This window comes from Budorcas taxicolor, chromosome 18 (assembly GCF_023091745.1).
Source record: "Budorcas taxicolor isolate Tak-1 chromosome 18, Takin1.1, whole genome shotgun sequence".
NCBI classification, from domain to species: domain Eukaryota; kingdom Metazoa; phylum Chordata; class Mammalia; order Artiodactyla; family Bovidae; genus Budorcas; species Budorcas taxicolor.
The window spans coordinates 25,200,530-25,211,266 of NC_068927.1; positions in this window are offsets into that span (position 1 = coordinate 25,200,530).

Consider the following 10,737-nt stretch of genomic DNA (forward strand, 5'->3'; position numbering starts at 1 on the left):
AGAAGAGACCCCAGACATCTTGGTACAGAGATACACCATCTCAGTTCTAGCCTTTCCTTATTCCTGATGACAAAACTCCATAAACATCATATGATGATTGCATTTGCTGCTAATTTGAAGGATAATTGCAGCCATAGATTATTAGAACAAGAAGAAAATGAGATAGACACATGAAAAGTGCATTTAAAATATACAGGAGTTGAGAGGAGGGAAGAAATGTGTGGGCTGGAGGTCAGGAAATATTTTTGAGGCAGTAAAGCAAAAGCTAAGCCTTAATTAAATGGGCATTATTTGGATAGGGAGGGCATAAGGTGAAAAGAGTTCACTTATTAATAAAAGAACCCATAACTCAATATGCCTATAGTGATTATAGTAATAACAATTATAGTAATAGCTAATGATGTGGGTGATAATTTTAAATACTTACCAATTATTGTTTTTCCCTGGTATTTCCTGTTACCCCATGACCCCTTCGTACCTTTTCAGCAGCTCCACCATATGGCATCCATTGCCTCCAAGAAAAGATGGGAAAGCAAAAGCAGAGAAAAGGTATTTGGGAGCCAAGTGCCTAGGTCCCGGAATCTCCTTAGTAATGACTTGACAGAGGGGAGCTCTGTTTCCTGTGGGACAGTAGACAAAAGAGATGTGTCAACCAATTGGCAAGACTATTGTGACTAATTTTAAATCCTTCTCTGGAGGTGATTTCTAAGTGTCAGAGCTGCAGGGACAAGTAGATTATTTAAATGAAAGTCCAGATGTTGTCGAAGAGGAACCTTAAATCCTAGGAGGAAAAGGGATTATGACAGATTAGAGTCTTCTTCCACCTTTGGAAAGCACCCCCCCCCCCCTCGCTTAACATACTGAAAAGCCATCTCTGCCCTGGAGTGCCCCCCACCCCGCCACTCTGCCTTAGCCAACAGAAAAGCAGATACGCATACTGTTCAGTGCCACATACGATCTTGGAGTGGTGGGCACATTTTCTGCTAATATCCTAATGTCTCTTTGATCCTCTTCTTCATCCAGATGTTATGAGCTAAGGAAGCTGCAGCTATAATACGACTAAGGCAAGAAGCATTTCCCAGCCAAGACGTCACATACTCCCAACACCCTTAACAGCCATGGTGAGGACAAGCACGTGAGCAAGCCTGGGAATCGAGAAAGAAGCAGTGTCCCAGTTCAGGGAATTACAACTGTTCCTGCGGATTTTGTTTGCAACTTTAACACCAAACAGTAATTAATTCCCTGAAAGATCTCAGATGTTAATCCCCTAGGAAATCTTAATTAACCCTTATTAGGATTATACTGGAGAAAGCAATGACACCCCACTCCAGTGTTCTAGCCTGGAGAATCCCAGGAATGGGGGAGCCTGGTGGGCTGCCATCTATGGGGTCGCACAGAGTCGGACACAACTGAAGCGACTTAGCAGCAGCAGCAGGATTACACTAGTTCTGCAACTTGGGAGGAAATAGACACATCCAAGTAATGCTTAATTGTGAATGTGTATCTTTCATACAAAGGGCTCACTACTGTTTCATTCATCCAACTATCAACTATCCATCCAACTAACCATACATCTGTCCAACCACCCAACCATTTATTCATCCATCCATCCAAATATCCATCTGTCCAGCCAAACAACCAACCATTTATCCATCCATCCACTCATTTAACAATAAGCAACATTCTAAATTACATTTCAGTAGAGATTGGGGGAAAGTTGGACATTATATAATCACACAAGTGTATAATTACAAACTGATATACAAAAGGAAGATACATGTGGACATAAGAGAAATTAGAAGGAAATTTGGTCTAGTATGGAGGATGTTACTAGTATTCACTTTCCCTGGGAACTCAGGAGATTAATTTCCCAGCCCACTGGGGTCATGTGATTGGTTCTGGCCAAATATATGGGTATAAATGATCAATTGAAACACGTCTCCATGATTCTCCAGCCTTATTCCTCCTGGAGGCAAATGTGTTGAGGAAGTGGAGCTACAGGACGGAAATAACTTGGAGTTACACATGAAGGAGCAAGGCTCTGCAGAGTTGTTTGAATTTGCAAATGATCTGATATGACAGAGAAATAAACTTTAGCTATGATGGCCCATTGAGATTTTAAGGTTGGTTGTTACTGCAGCATAACCTAGCCTAGCCTGACTAACATCCTTCTGGCGGGACAAGCCAGGTGGTCAAGAAAGACTTCCCAAGGGAGTGGTAACTCATTTGAAATGTCCAGGAAGTAGGCATTAACTCTATAAGAGAAGGCAGGTCTGCCTCATGGAGTCATCCACAGTCTCTCTCCTGGTCTTCTTCAGTCGTGTCCAACTCTGTGCAACCCCATAGGTGGCAGCCCACCAGGCTCCCCTGTCCCTGGGATTCTCCAGGCAAGAATACTGAGTTGGTTGCCATTTCCTTCACCAACGCATGAAAGTGAAAAGTGAAAGTGCAGTCGCTCAGTCGTGTCCAACTCTTAGCGACCCCACGGACTGCAGCCTACCAGGCTCCTCCATCCATGGGATTTTCCAGCCAAGAGTACTGGAGTGGGGTGCCGTTGCCTTCTCTGCTGCACTGGCTAATGCCATGTAAGAGAGCACAACACACAGAGATGGGCCCTTCCTGGTCCCAAAGGCTAACAAAATAAGTCTGTGGTGGGAGCTGGGGGTGTTTGGAAAAGGGAGACCCTCATTCTCCAATGAGACCCAATGTGACCACCAGCAAGATATTAAAACTTGAAGCTTTTGGGTTGGGGCTGGGGGCGGGGGGAGGGCAATGGGGAAAGAAGTGGCATGGCTGCTGCCGTGCAAAACATTGGGTAGATCCGCACTGCCTGGATTCAAATCCTGATTCATCTCTAACTAGCTGGGTGACCCTGGGCAAGCTCCTCCACCTCTCTGTCCTTAGTTTCCTCACCTGTAAGACAGGGATAATAGCAGTAGTTACCATCTAGAGGTTGTTTGTTTGTTTGTTTTAGCTTACTTGGTTACTTGAGTTAATGTTTGGAAAGGAATCAGAATGGTACCTTGTACAGAGTAAGTGCTTTGTGCAAATCTGATAAATAACATAGCAGAGAGAGAACAGGGGCAAGCCAGTCCACCAGCCTGGGGCTCCATGGCCCTTTCTCCAGCCCTGAAATATTGTCCAGAGGGTGAGCTGGCTCGGTGACTCTGGCCACTGTTCCATTACCTGCTGAGGTCCTAAGAACAGACTCCATTTAGATCAGTAAGTATTTCTTACTCTACAGGGGAACTGAGGAGACAAGAAGGAAGTAGTCCTCCCACCTATAAGAAAAAGATCTTTAGCATAGAATAACATTAAAAAGGACCTTAGGGAAATCCCTGAAGGTCCAGTGGTTCAGACTCTGCACTGCCCCTGCAGGAGGCCCTGATTTGATCCCTAGTCAGGGAACTAAGATCTCTCATACCAGGCAGAGAGACCAAAAATTGCGGGGGAGGGGGGAAGACCTTTAATTTCAGCTAGTAGGGCATGAATTTGAGCAAATTCCAGGAGACAGTGGAGAACAGAGGAGCCTTGTGTGCTGCAGTCCCTGGGGTTCCAAAGAGTCGGACACAACTTAAGTGACCGAAGAACAGGAGAGCATTCCCTTTTCAAGTTTCAGTTCTTTCTGAACTATTTCCATCAGGCATCTTCTCTGTGCTTGCACACGTCCAGTAACAGGGAACTCACTACTTAATGGGCCAGCCATTCTTCACTTGAGCACCAGTTTTGCCTATTGATTTCTGCCCATTGGGTTTAATTCTGCCTTCCAAAGACTTATAGAAGGAGGGCACTCTGTCTTACTCCACTAGCAAGGAGAGAGCGCTCAGAGAGGTAGCCAGGGGCCAACGCTGGGAGGAGAGGCCATATTGAAAGCCTTGAATACTAGTCTCATATAATGGGAGGCACGGGGACACTGGAGGAAACAGCAATCTCACCAGCTTTCTATTCTAAATGGATCTCTGTCGGTGGCTGTGCGAAGGAGGGACTGCAGGGAGCAAGGGTGAAAGCAGGGGGCCAGGCGCTCAATTACTGCTCATTAATTAATATTGAACACCTTGGAAAGACTTGCCTGAAGCCATGCCAGTCATAAAAAGACTTCTTGGTGGGGCTCCCAAAGCCACTGAGTTACTTTTCTCAAATCACTCTGTGCTCTAATTATCTGCTCACTTGTCTGTACTCCCCCAGGACAGAGTTCCCCAGACGCAAGGGCTCATTCACCACTGTAGCTCACCAGGATAGCACTGGTAGATGGTAGTTTCTGGAACAACTCAACACTAGTTATTCAGTTGTTGGTGTCACTGACATCAAGACCGTAAGAGCAGAGGGTGGGATGTATGGACAGAGCAACATGGAAACATACATTACCACATGTAAAATAGATAGCCAATGGGAATTTGCTGTACGACTCAAACTGGGGCTCTGTGACAACATAGGGTCTTCCCGGGTGACTCAGAGATAAAGGATGGACCTGCAATTCAAAAGATACTGGAGACTCAGGTTGATCCCCGGGTCGGGAAGATCCCCTGGAGGAGGGTGTGGCAACACACTCCAGTATTCTTGCCTGGAGAATTCCATGGACAGAGGAGCCTGGCGGGCTACAGTCAGTTTTGTTCATAATTAGGAGGGTTAATTTTGTGTGTCAACTTGATTGGGCCATGGGGTGCCCAAATATTTGGTCAAACATTGAATCTGGATATATCTGTGAGGGTGTTTCTGATAAGAGTAAAGCAAAGTGGGGCTTCCCTGGTGGCTCAGACAGTAATGAATCCACCTGCAGTGTGGGAGACCTGGGTTCGATCCCTGGGTCAGAAAGATTCCCTGGAGAAGGGATGGCTACCCACTCCAGTGTTCTTGCCTGGAGAATCCCATGGATAGAGGAGCCTGATGGGCTACAGTCCATGGGTTTCAAATGGTTGTATAGCATCACTGACTCAACTGACATGAGTTTGAGCAAACTCTAGGAGATAGTGAAGGGCAGGGAAGCCTGGCACGCTGCAGCTCATGTGGTAGCAAAGATTCGGACACAATTTAGCAACACAACAATAACAACAAAGCTGATTGCCCTTCCTAATCTGGTTGAACCTCATCAGATCCATTGAAGGTCTGAATAGAACAAAAAGGCTGACCATCCCATGAGTAAGGGGGACTCCCTGCTGCCTCACTACCTTCAGGCTGGGGCATTGGTTCTTCCAGTCTTTGGGCCTTAACAGGCTTTGGGCTTTCATCTCTTCCTGGGTCTCCAGCCTGCTGGCCTTCAGATTGGAACTTACATCATGAGCTGTCCTGGGTCTCCAGCTTATTAACTGTAACCTTGGCAGGTTGTCAGCACCACCCCTCTTATCACATGAGTCAATTCCTTATAACACGTCTGTTTATATATGTATTTTATTGGTTCTATTTCTCTGAAGAACCCTGACTAATACAACAACTATATCCTAGGACCTAGCCTGATAGTTGGCACTTAGCACTCAGTTAATGCTGATGGAATGTGGGACCAAATTTAGATGTTTCTGAGGCTCTGAGCCTTGTAGGGATAGTGGAGTCCCCAAGTCTCCATATGTGGTTCAAATTAATAACAGGAATAAGACACAAAATACAAAATGTGCTCAATTTTTTTTGAAAAGCTTATTCCACAATTTTCTAATTATGAGATTCAGGAAAAGTCTTTAGAAGCTGAACCTCGGAATAGGGGGAGCTCCCCTGTTTGTTGGTGTCCAAACACACAATTTACAGTTGCATGATCTTGCACTGATTGAACAAGTGAATGTAAGAAGGAATGAAGAGGACTTTCTGGGCAGTCCAGTGGTTAAGTCTTTGCCTTTTGGTGGAGGAAGTATGTGTTGAGCCTCTGATCATCAGGGGCTGACATCCCACATGCCTCGGGGGCCAAAAGACCAAAATATAAAACAAAAGCAATATTGTGACAAATTCAGTACAGACTTTTGAAATGGTCCACATCAAAAAAAAAGAAATGAATGGAGAGCATACAAGTGTTTGGGGTAATAAAGAGAAACTGACCCATAAATCGCACTTTATTATTCTTTCACCTCTTTTAATTCAGCATTAGCCTGATTCCAGTGGCATTGTTTATTTTCTTGAGGTGCTGGTTACTTGATACTTATCCTATCATTCCTGTGATACAGCAGCTTAAACTAATTAGCTTCTGAGTACAAATCCTTCCCAGCTCACAGTCCAACCTGGAAACTCTGAGGCTCCCCACTCTGGGAAGGATGGTCCCCAGTGACACTTAGAAATAGCAGAGATCTGCCTCCTTCTTGCTGCCCCAATCAGGCCATGTCAGCTTTGCCATCTCCTCATTCTGGCTCCACCACCATGAAATGACCCACATTTCTCTTGGGAAGTTATCTCTCATGCCTGCGGTGGAGCCAGAGAAAGAACCCAGATATTCACTGCAGGCTGTGCACCCCAACAGGTCACTTGCTCTGTACCAGCCACCATCTGATGACTTTTCTTTAAAGACCCAGGGCCGATAATGGCTCTTATCTTCATTCTACCCTTTGGGGCCATTCATTGTCACAGATGACAGAAATCGCAGGCCACTCAGCCATTCTTGGCTGTTAAAAAGAAAAAGATGGAGCAAAACCCAGCCCAATTCTCTGTCTTTAGAATCAGCTCAGTCAGTTCAGTCGCTCAGTCGTGTCTGACTCTTTGTCACCCCATGGACTGCAGAATGCCAGGCTTCCCTGTCCATCACCAACTCCTGGAGCTTGCTCAGACTCATGTCCATCAAGTCGGTGATGCCATCCAACCATCTCATCTTCTGTGTCCCCTTCTCCTCTCTCTGAGAATCATCAGCTCAGAGAAAGGCAAATAGACACTCTTCCCAGTTGGGCTGATGTGTGCATGCTCAGTCGCTTCAGTCAAGTCTTACTCTTTGCGACCCTGTGGACTATAGCCCATCAGGCTCCTTTGTCCGTGGGATTCTCCAGGCAAGAATACTGGAGTGGGTTGCCGTGCCTTCCTCGGGCTGATGTGTACAAGACCAGAGTCTGTGAAAGGGGTAAGGTTTCCGCTGGTGATTATGATTTTTGTTACTTGGGTCTTTTCCTAGGATGTTCTGAGTACTTTCTGAGCATCAGACTCTCTGTGGAGCCACTTAACCTTTTGCCCTCCATGAGGCAGATGATGCTGGGTAGTGATTAAGTAAGAGTTATCCTGGCTCAGATTTCAGCATTTACTCATTGTGCAATCTCTGTAAGTTACTTAACTTCTCTAAGCCTCAGTTTCTCTATCTGCAAAATGGGGATAATAATAAATGGTGTTCTGTTCCACGGGGCTGGTTTGAGGATTAAATCACTTCATTCCCACCACAGTGATTAAAACCAGGCCTATTTATTCATTTGTTATTTAAATGTTTTCATTTTATAGCAAATTTAGTACCTTTTTCATATTTAATAATGCATTTTGCTTAAAAGTCTATACTGTCTGATAATAACAGTTTGATTTAGTTTTTTTTTCCTTTGGAAGGGCTACCTTTTTACATTCTTTTAATTTTGTGTCTTTATAATATAAAATATGTCTTATGTTAAAAAAAAATAAAACAAAGTCAGGTCTGACCCTTGGAAAGAACTCAGTGTATCTAAGCTCCTATTCTCCCATTTTTATACATAAGCAAGTGGGAGAGGCTCAGAGAGGGTGGGCCAATTTCTCAAGGTCACAAAGCTATGATGTGAAAGAATCCAGAGTCCATCCCAGGCCTGCCTGATTTCAGATGCTCAGCTCATAACTGCTGCTCTTCCAGGGTTTAACAAATCCAGAGGGAGACTTGCCTTGGGTCATTCAAGTTCTGCTAGATCAAAAGTGAATAACAGACCTAACGTGGCACAGCATTAGACCCTTCTGACGGGACCTTTTCTGCAAGACTATTTGCTGGAAGAATTCACTCTTGACTTTCAAACACCTTTCTCCAGGTATTTCTGTCTGCTTCTTCACTTGGCATGGGATGTAAGCCCTAATCTCTACTTGTTGTCCCCTTTTCAATAGAAAGTTATACATGATGTCTTTCAAAGTCTTTAGTCACCGGGAATCCCACGCATGTTCAGGCTGGAGGAGACCCAGCCATAGCCCCTCACTCACTCATGAGGAAACGGAGGCACAGAGAAGGCAAGGGACTTGGATAAGGTCCCCCAGCCTCATAACAGCCTCATAACAGGCGGACTGGGGCTAGAACCCAGGACGCTGGCCTGAGTCCACACGGGTTCTCAGTGCTGAGAGGCCAAGACACGTTGACCACCTAATTTCATCCTCGAGGTTCCCCAGGACTGTGGCAAGTGCTGCAGAGCCAGAAGCCTAAAACTTCAGACAGAGGGAGTCAGGCTCGCCTTTCAGACATTCATTCTCACAATAAATTCAGAGCCACCAGGAACCACCTCTTGCCAGAGACACACCACAGCAAGAATAAAGATCTCTCACTTGAGTGAATCAGCTGGGCTCAGTCGCTTCAAGCTGTAGCTCAGCTTCAGATCTTCTCTCCTGTGCTCATGCTGAGGCCCCAGCCATAGGGGAGTGACTCCCTGTAAAGAATGATGATGGCTAAGTGACAGATGGCCAAGTGCTGACACTTAAGACTTTGGCTTAAACTGGCTCACAGGCATCCTTATCCCCGTCTCACAGGCTACAGCAAGTCACATGACCAAGGCCAAAGTCAAGGATGGATGCATCATCCCTCTAATGGGGAGAGCTAAACACACACACACACACATACACACTAGCAGCTGGGGAATTAGCTCAAGTGGTAGAGCGCTCGCTTAGCATGTGAGAGGTAGTGGGATCGATGCCCGCATTCTCCACAGCTCAATTTTTATAAAGGGGGATTGGCTATCGTGGCCCCTTTGCCCCAACAGTATCACTTGCCAAAGAATGTAGGTACAGAGAGGGATTAAGAAGTGGGCAGACAAGTCAATCTACCACAGAGGGCAAGAGAAGAGAGAATCCAGGAGTCACAGACGCTCACATTAAGCAAGTATGAGTACAACTCCTTTATCCTGTCCTTTATCAGCTCTGAACCCTGAGCAAACCGCGGAGCCTCTATTTTCCCCTCCTTAAAATGGACAAAATAATAGTATTTACCTGATAGAGCACTCGAGGTACTTATCAGGGAGGGATTAAATGACATCAGGTCAGTTCAGTTCAGTCGCTCAGTCGTGTCTGACTCTTTGCAACCCCATGAATCGCAGCACGCCAGGCCTCCCTGTCCATCACCAACTCCCGGAGTTCACTCAGACTCATGTCCATCGAGTCAGTGATGCCATCCAGCCATGTCATCCTCGGTCGTCCCCTTCTTCTCCCGCCCCTGATCCCTCCCAGCATCAGATGACATAATGACATAATGCATGGAAAAAGCTTGCAGTAGTATGTGCAAAGCATTAATGATCAAAAAGTACCAATCCTTTTTTCTACTGTGGGGCCACAGCTATTCAGGAGAGGCACACCCAAGGTTTATTAGTAAATGTTGTCAGAGGAAGGAACCTTTGAGCGACTCAGATTTAGACTTCCATCGATACCTCCCAAAGCCAGTTAGGGTGCACTCGGCTGCAGACCTCTCAGGGCACAGAGTGCCTTCCTCAAGCAACAACATGGGGTGGGCTTGCAAAGCCGTGTAGTGAAGATCCCCCACAAGCCAGTCCTGAACCAGCAAGGGAGACCTCACCCCACAGGTGAACGCCCAAAGGAGGAGGCTCCCAAGGAAACATACCTGTCCCTTTGGCACAGAAAGCCAGAAGTCTAAACCCAGCTGGGCTCCATACTCTCTGCCAGGCCTGCTCCAGCCACTCGGAGCTGGCCTCCCCATCCAGAGACCACACTCGTGATGCTTGTGAAAATCGCAGGAGTAACTCAGCAGGAGCTATGAAAACTCAAAAAGAACATAGCCACTCCCACTCCACAGTTGCACTTCTAGGAATCTATGGTTCCTTGTGCTCAAGAAAATACACTCCCCAGAGTTGCCTGAGTACCCACAGACAGAGGAATCAGCACATCAATCATGATCCTTCATGACGCATCAGCATAAGGTACATCAGTTCTGCTTCTGCATCCTGGAAGGACAGCCGTTACGTACCAGCAGAGAGCTAACACATTGCAGAGCTTCCCCTGTGGCTCAGACGGTAAAGAATCTGCCTGCAATGCAGGAGATGTGGGTTCAATCCCCAGGAAGGGAAGACGCCCTGGAGAAAGAAGTGGCAACCCACTCTAGTATTCTCACCCAGAGAATCCCTGGCAGGCTATAGTCCATGGAGTCACAAAGCACTGGACATGACTTAGCAACTAAGCAGCAACACTTTGCAGATAGTTTTGTTGCATTATAAAACAATAACTGGAAACTGCGGCAGGACATACACAGAGCCGGGTGTTAACCTTGGGAGAGGAATCAGAATAGTGCTTCTCAACCTTTTCTCACTGCCCCTCAATGTCCCGCCTATGACATATTAAAAGCACAGATGTATTGCCTATCTGTTAATATACTGTATGCATATCTGAGCTTTATACATAAAACAGTTAGCTTTTCTTTTTTTTTAATTTTTTATACATAAAACAGTTAGCTTTTCAAGACTTCCCTGGTGGTCCAGTGGTTAAGAAGCCATTTTTCAAGGCAGGCTATACAGGTTCGATCCCTGGTTGGGGAACTAAGATCTCACATGCCAGGTGGCAACTAAGCTCTTTCACTGCAACTACTGAGCCCACGTGCCCCAACTAGAGAGTCCGTGCACCACAACAAAA